Genomic DNA, 12,287 nt, shown 5'->3' with positions numbered 1-12,287 from the left:
AGGTTCTCTGGGCACTCGGGGGTCAGTCCCCTCTCCAGGGGAGTGGTGCAGATGGCGGGGGAGAGGGGTGGTGCCTTCTCCACATTTCAGCGCAGAGAAGTGGCTCAGTGGCACAGCCCTGCCCTTTCTCGGCTCCACAGGCCCACCCCGTGCATCAGGGACTAAGGGGCGCCGCTGAAAGCAGCTGGAGCTCGGTTTGATTGGGACACACGCCCACCGACCCCCTGACCTGAACTGCCCCCATCTCTTGGGTTCCCCCGGGCTGGGTTTGGGTCCCCCTGAGCTTTGTCCCGGCTGGAAAGTGAGCGTGACACCCTCCCCGCCGCTGTCAGTTTCCAAAGTGCCAAACTCAGTTCTGAGAGCGGGACGTGCCCCAGGGAGCGGGCAGAGCCCGTCTGGGCCCCTGTGCGGGAGGGACTTGATCGGGGGCCACTGGGCACTTAAGGGCCGGCGAACGAAGAAAACTTGAGGCAGGCGGAAAGACAGCGGCCCAGCCGGTGCCTTGCTCTGTGCTGCCCCTGCGGCCAGAGCCCGAGGAGGGCTCGGGGCCCCACCCCTTGCGCCCCCAATCTGGCGGGTTTTCCCCGGCACGAAGCCCAGCTGGCGGCCAGACCGACTGCTCCGCTCCCCGCTGCCTCCTCCCAGCTTCCCCGATCTGTGCGAGGAGCAGCTGCGGAGATTCCCCCGTGCCCGCCCCCGCGCCTGCCGCCCGCCCCCGCCTCGGCAGCAGCAGCTCCGCGCTCCCCGGTGTGCGCCCTGCCCAGGGCTGGCGGGACGCAGGGCGGTGGCGGGGGCGCAGGCTGGAGGCGCGGGCGATGCCGGCCGACCCTGCACAGGAGCAGCGGCCAATCGGCGGCGAGCGAAACGGAGCGCAGGGAGCGCTCGGGAGGCTGCGGGCGCCGGCCGGCCAGTGGCGAGCGGCGGGCTCTGAGCGGCGGGGATTGCGCCGCCCGCTCTGCGCCCTGGGGACAGCGCCGGGGCCACAGCGCGCTGGGGGTTTGCCCCAGCCCCGGGAGTAGCCAGCTCGGGGCTTCCCGCCGCGTGATCCCCGCGAGGATTTACGGCACGGAGGGAGGTGAGCAGAGCCCGGCAGCCGCCGCTGGATTACAGCCTCTGGACAGCTCCCAGGTAGGAGAGGGGGCAAGCGCTGCGCTGCGTTGCGCTGGCTCGGGGGCGCCGGGGGCTGGCCGCCCTCCCGCGCGGCTCTGCCTGACTCCCTGGCGTGGAGCAGAGCCGGGCTCCGAGCCCTGCTCCGGCGCAGAGGCATGGCTGGTCGGAGCCTTTTCCCGACGGGGGGAGGGACTCAGACCCAACCGAAGGGAGGATGGGGGGGGGGGGGGCAATAGGGTCCCCCCGCCGCCTCCCGCGGATCTGCTCGGGCAGCGAGCACTAGTTGAAGTGTGGCTCGGGCTGCCACCTCCCACAGGGAAGCCCCCTCTGCCCCAGGCGCTCGCTCAGCTGGCGAAGGCTGGGGCTCCCCGCGGGTGGCAGGCATGCCAGTCGGAGGGCTGCACCCGTCCTGTGCCCAGCCTGAGTGACTCATGGGCAGCTGCGGGAGGAAGCCAGGCTTTCCCTGAACTGTGCATGGAGGAGGAAGCTACAGCTCCCGCCAGACAAGCTCTGTGTTAGGAGAGGCCATTCCCATGGGGAAGAGGGGGGAGAGCCCGACTCCCTGGATCTCCCCCGGCACCCCATGGGCAGGGAAGGGCTGGCATCAATCAACATAACCATGGGCACGATTATTGCAGGAGTGAGGAGGCAACTGGCTATAAAACCCCACCAACGTGCATGGGCCAGTGCCCGAGCTTCAGTCTCCCGCCCATCTGACACCACTGCCCCTCTCCACCTCCCCCAGCTACTTGTTACAGACAGCTGCATCCCTGAAAGCAGGCAGTAAAGTTAAGGCCATTCCTGCCAGAGACTTCAGTGGGTAGAACTCCAAGGGCTCTTCCCTTCCTGCCTGGGGAGGAAGCTGGGTTCTCCCCCAGCTCCCTGGGGCGGAGCAGTGCTCTGGAAGGGCTCTGGCTCTGTGAGGCTTGTTGTGTGTATCAGGATGACTGTTCATGCTGGCACCGGTGCCCCAGAAGCTATACCAATGAAAAGGGAGACGGGGGATCAGCAAGGAACTGTCCATCACTTGCTCCCTTTTGCCTTGGGGACTTAAGCCCCCATGTAATGTCCCCCTGTAGCTGTCTCCTGCCTGAGAGGGGCAGATTGTTAGAGGATCGAGGCAGGTGCTAAATATTACTGGGAAACAAGAAGGTAAAATCTTGTCCCCTTCTGTCTCCTGCCTTGAACAGTGAACATCACTTCAGCTGGGAAGCCCACCATATAGGCCCATGCTGGCAACAGGCTCCTGCAGTCCAGGATTGCTGCTGGCTGAACTGTCTCTCAGCATGGGGGCTGGGGGCTGAAGTGTAATTGCCTGAGGAGGCAAGGGGGATGTTGCAGATAGGAAGGCAGCTCTCTTACCTGAGTGCCCACATTTAGTACTCACATCTTGTGAGTGGATCGGCGATGGCAGCAGGGAAAGGGCTCCCCGCTGCTCTGCCCGGGACTGTGGATGGGAATGTTTCCCTTGCACACATACATGGCTGAGATATTTCTGGCAGCTCGTTAATCATAACTGCAGCGAGCTGCCCATTCAGGGCCCTTGTGTTTCTGCAGTGCTCTGTGAAGCTAAAGGGAATGGCTGGATTTCTCAGGTGTTCTCCGGACCCCAGCTTCATCCCTTGTGCCTGGTTTGAGGATTCTCCTGGGTGTGACTGACATGCAGTATTTCAGCCAGGCCATTTGGAGTCAGATCTTCACTTTCCCAGACATGTGTCTGCTAGGGTGAACCCCACTGATGTGCAGTTCTCAGTGGTTGATTAGTAACACTCCATGTGCCCCTGCTGCTAAAATACAGGGGAAGTCAACACTGCATCATGAACTTTGTCATGGCAACAGAGTCTGATGCCACTGGCACTTGTTTGTGATGTCACTGGGTAGTGGTGAAAAAGAAAAGGGGCAGTGTCTGATGGAAGTGTTGGTTTCCTACACAGCCGCTCAGCTGCATGGTACAAGAGAGAGGCGCAGCTGACCCTGTGCTCTCAGGTTTATGTGGGTATCATTGCAGGGGAGTCAGACACTAAACCCATTTGCTTAATTACCATAATCCCATTATGGTAATTAAGAAAACCCCACAGCTCCCTTTTCCATGGCAAATGAATTTGCAGCAGCAACACAACATTCCCAAATCCAAGCTAGGGCTAATGGAAGTAGATATCAGAGGCTAGTGTCATGCAGTGCTACCCAGGAGAGAGGCAGCAGCTGAGGTTAACACTCACAGGAAAAGCTCTTTGGGGCAGAGACTTCTTGTTCTGTATTTGCACCTAACCCAGGGGAGACATGGTCTGTGGGGCTGCTAGGTGCTACTGCCATGAAAATAATGAATACAAATAATCTGACTCTCTACTCCCAGAAGGCATTTCCTTTGGTCAGGCCGAAGGCCCTTACTGATGACAAGTGTAAGAGTTAGGTGATTATTGTTACTGTTGTTGTTGTTGTGCAGTGGTGTCTAAAGCAGAGACTGCCCCAGAAGACGATGCTTTGCATTTTCTACTGCAAGAAATGGGGAAGATTATAACTGCTGGGAATAGGCAGGGACCTTTCCATAACTGGAGCATAATGACATATTCCCACTTGCAGTCTATTTTTCCTTCCACGGGGACAGAGTGTCACCATCCTCAGAGATGGATTGAGCTGGGAAGCTGAGATGTGAATCCAGCTGAGGGGAGCATGTGGATTCAGGATTTCTGTCAGTGCCCATTAGAAAGATGAGTCAAAACTGCAGCATTTATCTCTGGATCCAGATCCAGACTTTCCCAGAACTGGAAGGGGTTCAATTCAAATATTATTGATTCCAAGGCCAGAAGGGACCACTGTGATCATCTAGTCTGACCTCCTGCATAACGCAGGCTAGAGACCTGCCCAGAATAATGCTCTAGAACATAGATTTTCAAAAACATTCTAGGGTTCTAGCTCATGGCTCTCTGGAATCACTGTTACTTGCTCACCAGGAGCGAATGGAGCAGTCAGGGTGGAGACACAAGCTTCTGTACATACTGTGCTGCTCCTTAAGGGGGAACTGGAGATCTCTTCTGTGGCCAAGAGCTGAGTTCAAAGTTCTGTGTGTCCCTCTGCAATATGGCTGCACCATCCCCTACAACTCTGCAAAGCCAGCCCAGAGATGGGAGAAGAAGCTGGAATCTACCCCCAATAGCCCTACCTGGCCAGCCCTGTGACAGGAGAGAGAGCTGGATTCTACCCACATTAGCCCTGACTGGCTGGCCCAATGATGGCAGAGGGCGCTGGCATCTGTGCTGACTAACTGCAGGATCCTTGTTCCTGATGGTGATATGTAAGTCAGAAAGAACCCAGCTCAACTTCCAGACTTGAGGGAAAGTTTGCAGGGCTGGTAGATGGAAAACACATCTTTTTACTTGGAAGCCATTCAGATAGACCAAGGAATCATTGAGAGACCTCTGTCTCTTCTGACCTGGGATCCTGCCATGCACTGCTCTGAGTCCCCTGCATCATACCATATCTTCTTACCTGGAGAGATGGACGAAATCTTGCAGGTGGGCCATGCTCTGCACTGGCTCCCCTCAGTTCCAAACCAACTCCAACATCCCGTTCCCTGCCTTCCAAGCCCCCAGTGTGTCATGATCTGGATGCCTGCGGAAATGCCTCTCCCTCCACCTTCATCCGAGCGTTCTATGATCATCAGGCACATTGCAGCTGAGCAAGTCCTATGTGAATCTTCTGGGGGACTTGGGGCAGAGCATGCTCAGTGAATGGCCCTTTGCCCTTATGCTAGTGGTCAGGCTGAGCTAGTGTCTCCCAGCCTGCAGAGCGCCATGCAAAGCTCTCCTCTAGGAAAGCTGGACTTCCAAAGGGAAAGCTCTGTGGGGCTTTGATACCATTCACCAGCGGGGATGAGGCTAGCATCTGAGGCTAGGTCTACACTGGGGGGGGGGATCAATTTAAGATACGCAAATTCAGCTACACGAGTAGCGTAGCTGAATTCGACGTATCCGAGCTGACTTACCCCACTGTGAGGACGGCGGCAAATCGACCGCCGCGGCTCCCCCATCGACGGCGCTTACTCCTACCTGCGCTGGTGGAGTATGTGCATCGATTCGGGGATCGATTGTCGCGTCCCGACAAGACGCGATAATTCAATCCCCGAGAGATCGATTTCTACCCGCCGATCCAGGCGGGTAGTGAAGACAAGCCCTGAGATGCATGTAATTATGTGGGAATATTTAGACCTACTGGAATGAATTCAGATCCTATGGGGCCCCCATAAACTCCCCAGAGACTGGGGGTCAAGAAGCTGGGTTAGTCTTTTCCCACATCAAAAGAGACAGGGAGACAGGGTGGGGTCTCTTCTGTCCATCCCTTGTGAGTCCCAACTTCCTTTGTGACATCACCATGCACATTCTCCCTGCTCTGGCTGTCAGGTGCAGAGCTGCTGCGGGGTAATGTGCATGAGGGAGAATGTAAATATCTCAGAGAAACAGAAACAGCAAAACCTTCCAAAAAATCCCCCCGCCAGAGCCTCCAGGGCCAGAGAAAATCAGGGTTTACAAAAATTAAAATCAACGTGGATCATGTGATTTTAGGGTCTGGCCATGATTTTTGCTGCATCTTATGATAGTTTGAATTGAATAGAAAATTGGTTTCTTTCTTGTTCCCATTGCAAGGATGCAGCTGTCCCAAAGGAAACAAATGTTCGGCTGCCTGCTTAACCCAGTTTTACAGAAAACTGCTTCCAGCCAAACAATAGCCGCGGTAGAAATGGGAACTCAAACCCTGCCCCATTCACCTCATCTCAGAAAGCCAAGAGAGACACCCCTTACTTAACAGCAATGATTGTGTTGGAGCTCTAAGTTGGGATGCAGGAGACCTGTGACCAGTTCCCAGCTCTGCTTTAGACCAGCTGTGTGAAGTTGATGGAATTTAGGATCCTAAATAACTTTGAGGAGCTGGGCCTTTGATCCCTGGATGTAACAAAGAGGTGGAACTTTTCTCCCTCCCAGGAGTTCTTTGGGAATAAATCCCCACAGCCCTGGGAGATGCCCAGATGCTATGTTGGAGGGTGCTGTACTAGCACCTAGCTAAGGAGATGTAATATTTTCTATTCCTGGTTTCCTAGTTAAATATGTAGGTTGATATATTATTATTGTGACTGTACAATGTGCACCATAAATTGTACAGGTGTGCAATGCAGCTGTGTTAATATTCCTGCTAGCTTCCTCTTTGTTATTTATATCATAGCAGTAATATTTATATTATATTATAATTATAGCCTAAAGGCTCCAACTCAGATACAGGTTCTGTTGTGCTAGGTGCTGTACACATCCCTACTGAAAGGCAGGTCCTTCCCTGAAGAGTTTACTGTCTAAACAGACCAGACAGACGGGGTAGGAGAAGAAACAGAGGCTCAGAGAAATGAAGTGATTCATCTGAGGTTCTAGAGCAGGTACTACAGGATAGACCCTAAGTCCACTGATTCCTGGTTGTCCAGCGGCTTCTAGTCATTGGAATGATTTTATGGAGTGAGACGGGATATAAGGAGGAATAATGGGATATAATCAAGCAGAAAACTAGTGGGGCTGAGAACCAGGAAAAGGTCTCTAATGTTGAGGTTGTTTACACTGTGGTACAGCTTCCCAAACGAAGTGGTGGAAATCCCACAGCTTGAAATCCTTCTTAGGTAGACTGGGCTAAGCAGTCCCAAGTACAGTCCTGCCCTGCCTCCCCGGAGGATGGGCTGGAGACAGGGAAGGGACAAGCTGTTGCTTTCTCAGCTCTGGTTTACATGATAATTGTGCAAGGATAACATTTCCAGATGGGAAATAGTCTGGGCTTGATTTTCCTCTCACACTGGTGCGATTCTATTCATATCACTGGGATTACTCCCATTGTATGCTGGTGGAAAGGAGAGCAGGATGAAGCCCTGAAGTGTATGTACTGCACCTCCTGTACTGCAGGGACCTAACGCCTCCATGACAAAGTTCAGCCAATGCAACTCTATCCTGATCCATCCGATCATTCTAGTCTTGCAGCTCCTGCTGGCTGAGAGACAAGCATAGTAAACATCATGTAAACACTGACTCCCAGTGACTAGGGGAAGGAATCTTAGTTTTGACCTTTGTCTGGGTTTTGAACCTAAACCCCTAGCAGGAAAAGAGGCTGAAACATATAACCCCTCTGCTCCAAGGTCATCTACCTGAGCTTCCTAGAACACCCTATTCTCTGCCTTCACTTCCACTTCCCGGGCAGCCTTGACTTCTCTAGCCTTATCTCTTCACAAAGCTCTGTGTGTGTGTGTGTGTGTGTGTGTGTGTAGGGGCATATCTCAGCACTTTTTGTAGGCCGCCTTTATGAAGAATCAGTTCTCTCTTCAATTCTCCAGCTTTCCTTCTCATTCAAAGGGTTCTTTGTATTCTCCACACGGATTGTGATGCTGGAATCCAGGCCCTTTCCCCCTCTCCCCAGAGGGGCACACAAACATCTCAGGCGGTCCCATATCAAGGTTCTAAGTCTCTCTGCTTCACAGGTGCCAGGAATGAGGGGCACTGGCTTTGTGCTTCATAGCAATGGCATGGAGAGGTCCAGCTGAATGGGAGCCATCTGTGTTTACTTGCTGTGCCTTCTCCTCAATTATCTGCCGTTGCTTTGATAGTACGCCTTGTATGTAAATATGGATCTCTCCAGAGAGCTGCTAGGAGGCACATTTGGCAATTTAATCGCCCTGGAGCAAAACTATTGTGAGTGGTTTTCAGTTGCAGAAAACAATAAAAAACAATGGAAGAGCGGAAGTGTTCAGATTTATGGAACCAAGACAAGTCTAGTTGGGTTTATCTGTTCCTCCTCATTTTCCCTGCCATCTTATCTAATTATCCAAGATATTTGTGTTTCCCAAGAAGCCAGTTTTCTCCTCCTACCTGACCCTGAAGCAAGAGTTTTCGGGCAGAACAATTCCTTCCCCAGCAGCATTGTTTGATGGCACGGTGCTCGAGTTCACTGCAGGCTTTGGTGAGAAATGAATCCTGGGTGTTTGGGAAAGGAAGCTGTTAGTTGAAGCTGGAGATCTGGGGGATCCAGCATAGGGCAGGCTGTGGGAAATGCTTTTTGTGCAGGATTCTCTCTCAATCCCTCCCCCTCAAAAAAGTTTCGTTTCCTGGTGTGAAAAATAGAGTGAGCGCCGTGTCCGAGTACCATGTCAGAAGGGCTCTCTGCAAAGGGGAGATTCTATTCCTTTTTTTTCCTGTTTCCAGCACCTGCATAGCTGCCACTGCAGCTCTCCACATTCCCAAGTTGTAGGAGGAGCCACATGCCATCAAGCTGGGACTGGAAACTGCCACCGAGCACCCCCAAAATCTACCTGTGCCAAGTGGAGAGTTCCCTCCCACACCAGACCTTTCAGTGATGCTAGCCCTGGAAAGGGTGTCAGTGGAATGAGAGGAGCTGGCTATGGAGCTCTGCTCCCCCATGGCAGAGTCAGGTTAATTCAGGTGGGCAGCAGTAGATCGGGCTGAGGTGGAGGGAAGAGGAATCCATCATTATACCAGCTCTGGACAGCCACTGAGCTGGTGCTTGGATTTGGGGAGTGATATTTATGTGATGGGGCTGGTCTATGTGCCGTGCTGGTTCTTCTCTCCCAGTGTCGCTGGATAAGAGTAGTCCCTACAGAAACCTGAATGGGTGTAAACTGCTGGAGAGCTGTCTCCGCCTTCCAGTCACATCAAATACTATGGTATCCAGCCCTTTGGCTGTTGAAAGCTGCTCTGCCTCCCTCAGGGGCTGGAGCAGCTGGCTGGGGGCAGTCAGATACAACATCTTTGTGTGGGGGCAGGAGAGAAGCAAGTCACTGGCAGCCTCCTCAACACTGCCCATGAAGACTCATGTGCAGCATAAGGCACCTGTATATGTCTGGTGTCACCCGGATCGTAACAGCTAGAGACTGGTGCATCTGCAATGCAAGAATAAGAGGACCACAGTCAGCCTCAGCATAGGCAGGCACAACTGCTAGTGGAGGCCATTCATCCGTGTCAGCTTACACTGGGAGTGACTCTGGGGAAGCCAGGGGAGGAACCCACAGTGGGGCGCAAGAGGGTGGGGGGCTGTGAGTTAATTTAGCACATCTGCCAATCCCCCTACATGCTGTGCCTCATGCAGTGCAGAAGGAAGGAGTGAGCTGCCTATGGCTGGCTGCTGAGGGAGATGGAGGGAAGCAAGTGGAGGGCTCTGTGGGCAGGACAGGAATGAGGCACTCTATGGGTCTGAAGTAGGGCTGGGCCTTCTCTTTTTCCTGAATTTCAAACCCAACCCAACCTATCAGGTGTAAGTGTCCTTGGGCCCCGTTCCACTGAGGAGAGAGACGGTGGGAGGGACAGAAAAAAACGCATAGACGCTATAAATACTTTATGCAATATGCCCCATATCTAGCCAACCCTCCCTTCCCATGAAGAACCCAGACATTCATCTTCCTAACTGTGACCCACCTACCCATTATACAAACTAGCCTATGAACTGCTAAACATCCTGTGTATATGGGGCTCAAGCCTCCACCAGGCCTCCTCCCATTACTGCTAAAGACTGCAGCATCCACCACCTAGCTTTACATGTACTTCCATCATAAACACCGTGAGCCATTCACACCAACTGTCCAAATTAAACACTGTTGTATACTGTTGGAGCTCAACAAATTATTATATAGTAGCACCACCTATACTTAAGGTTGCCTAAGATTTCCCATTATAAGACCCTCTTTTCAGTTGCTTATAACGTGGCCAGTCTTTAACTGCTTGGGCTGAAATTTTCCATGCCAGGTGTCTACCTCAGGCTAACTTTTTTTGTGTGTGAACATTTCAGCCTAAATGGTTCAACCACTTCCAAGAACAAGATTGGGGGAAATATGTTGTTTGCCCTTGTTAAAAAAATAATCATTAGTGCTATCAGTTCCTCTATTAGCTCAAGTGGCAGAGGTCTGTCCAATGGATCTAAAGGTTCCACCCCTTCTGATGAACCATTTGGGTGTCAATATGATTCCTCAGGATGGAGTTCCTCATTTTTCAATTTGTTTTGAAAACCTAGTCTCTCTCTCTCTCACTCACTCTCTCGCATACAAAACTCTCTTAAAAGAACATTAAAGTTCCAAAGTCAAGCCTGCAAAAGTTAGGAAATACCAGAATGAAGGTTGCCTGTGCTTCCTTAATTTGCCTCCCCCTCCCACGTGTGTATGCATTAGGGTACCATATTTAATTACATGATCAAATACTATTTTTTCCACAGGATCCTGCCAAGTTCAGAACACACTGGAGGGTACTCACTGAGTGAGCCACTGTTCAATATTGTTCAATATTGTGTGTTCGCCTTAGAATAATATAATCATAGAAGATTAGGGTTGGAAGAGACCTCAAGAGGTCATCTAGTCCAACCCCCTGCTCAAAGCAGGACCAACCCCCAACTAAATCATCCCAGGCAGTGCTTTGTCAAGCCGGGCCTTAAAAATAGGGTTACCATATCTCATAAATAAAAAAAGAGGACCCTCCATGAGCCCTGGACCCGCCCATTTCCCCACCCTAGCCCCGCCCCAACTCCGCCCCTTCCCCACCCTAACTCCGCCCCCTCCTCCCTTCCACTCCCAGCCAGGGGGAAAGGGCTGCCCCAGTGCTACCGGTTTCAGGGTTTGCCGGGCAGCCCCCAGACCCTGCACCCCCAGCCGGCGCTTCCCCAGCGCAGCTGGAGCCTGGGAGGGGAAACGCCCAGCCGGGGCGCAGGGTCTGGAGGCTGCCCGGCAAACCCTGAAGCCGGTAGCACTGGGGCTTTGGGCAGCCCCTATGCCTCCGGACCCTACGCCCCCCAGCCGGGCACTTCCCCTCCCGGGCTCCAGTGGCGCCCGAAGCCGGTAGCGCTCAGGCAGCCCGGCTCTTAAACAGAGCCGAAGAGGAGCAGAGCCTCCAGCCGTGGCGGCTCTGCGTAACTTACACTGTGTCAGTTACACAGAGCCGAAGAGGAGCAGAGCCGCTGCGGCTCGAGGCTCTGCTCCTCTTTGGCTCTGTGTAACTGACACTGTGTCAGTTACACAGAGCCGAAGAGGAGCAGAGCCGCCGCGGCTGGAGGCTCTGCTCCTCTTCGGCTCTGTTTAAGAGCCGGGCTCCCCAAGCGCTACCGGCTTTGGGCAGCCCCCCTGCCTCCAGACCCTGCGCCCCCAGCCAGGCACTTCCCCTCCCGGGCTCCGGCGGCGCAGGGTCTGGAGGCACGGGGCTGCCTGAAGCCGGTAGCGCTCAGGCACCCCGGCTCTTAAACAGAGCCGAAGAGTCGGGGAGGAGCAGAGCCGCCATTTTCCCGGACGTGTTCGGCTTTTTGGCAATTCCCCCCGGACGGGGGTTTGACTGCCGAAAAATCGGACATGTCCGGGAAAAAGAGGACGTATGGTAACCCTATTTTAAGTCTGGATGGCTCGGGTTCAATCTTTGGTGACTAGCTATGATGGAGGTTGCTACACTTATAATCCCTTTAATCAGAGGTTCTGAATATGCTTTGTTGTAGGCAGAGCTAGCCTATAGTTAAGCAACCGAAAATTTAGAATGGGAAGTGTTGAAATGTTGGGAAGCCTTTTAATTTTGCCAGTCTGGAATGAACATCCCATCTGAGGCATGGGGGCGGGGAGAGAGGAGAGAGAGACAGGACCAGGAAACTGGGACAAGGAATCCAGAGCGGTAGTGGGGGGGAAGTTGAAATCAGATGAGGAGCTGGGGCAAGTTAGATAGCAATAGGATAGACATAGACTGGAGGGGACAGGGAAGAAGGGTTTTTGACTACTAGAGACCACTCCATTCGGGAGCTTGGAATCAAAATTAAAAATCACTTAGAAAAGTTAGATGCCTGCAAGTCACCCGGGCCTGATGAAATGCATCCTAGAATACTCAAGGAGCTAATAGAGGAGGTATCTGAGCCTCTAGCTATTATCTTTGGAAAGTCATGGGAGACGGGAGAGATTCCAGAAGACTGGAAAAGGGCACTATATTTGCCCTTTTCCAGTCTTCTGGAATCTCTCCCGTCTCCCATGATTTTCCAAAGATAATAGCTATTTGCTGCACTGTTCACAGCCACAGAAGATGGCAGCAAGTGATTAATGATGTAAAGTTTGCTTCAGAAAGAGTTCTTGCTAATGCAAAAATGCAATGGGGCAAGGTAGGAAAAGATTAGTATAGGTTTTTTTTCAGTTC

At 52.9% G+C, this 12,287-nt stretch overlaps 1 protein-coding gene across 2 annotated transcripts in view; it reads left to right on the top strand.

The window, feature by feature from the left end:
- Positions 1 to 831: 831 nt before the first annotated feature.
- The window catches only part of TMEM121 (transmembrane protein 121), a 203,821-nt gene continuing 192,365 nt past the window's right edge, over positions 832 to 12,287 (top strand). For both annotated transcript variants that reach the window (XR_004646930.1, XM_034780035.1), the window contains exon 1: positions 832 to 1,128. The gene's annotated coding sequence lies outside the window, so the exon portion shown is untranslated. The remainder of the gene's footprint in view (positions 1,129 to 12,287) is intronic.

Source organism: Trachemys scripta, chromosome 8 (genome assembly GCF_013100865.1).
Source record: "Trachemys scripta elegans isolate TJP31775 chromosome 8, CAS_Tse_1.0, whole genome shotgun sequence".
Taxonomy (NCBI): Eukaryota; Metazoa; Chordata; order Testudines; family Emydidae; genus Trachemys; species Trachemys scripta.
This window is presented reverse-complemented; position numbering and strand designations above follow the sequence as displayed.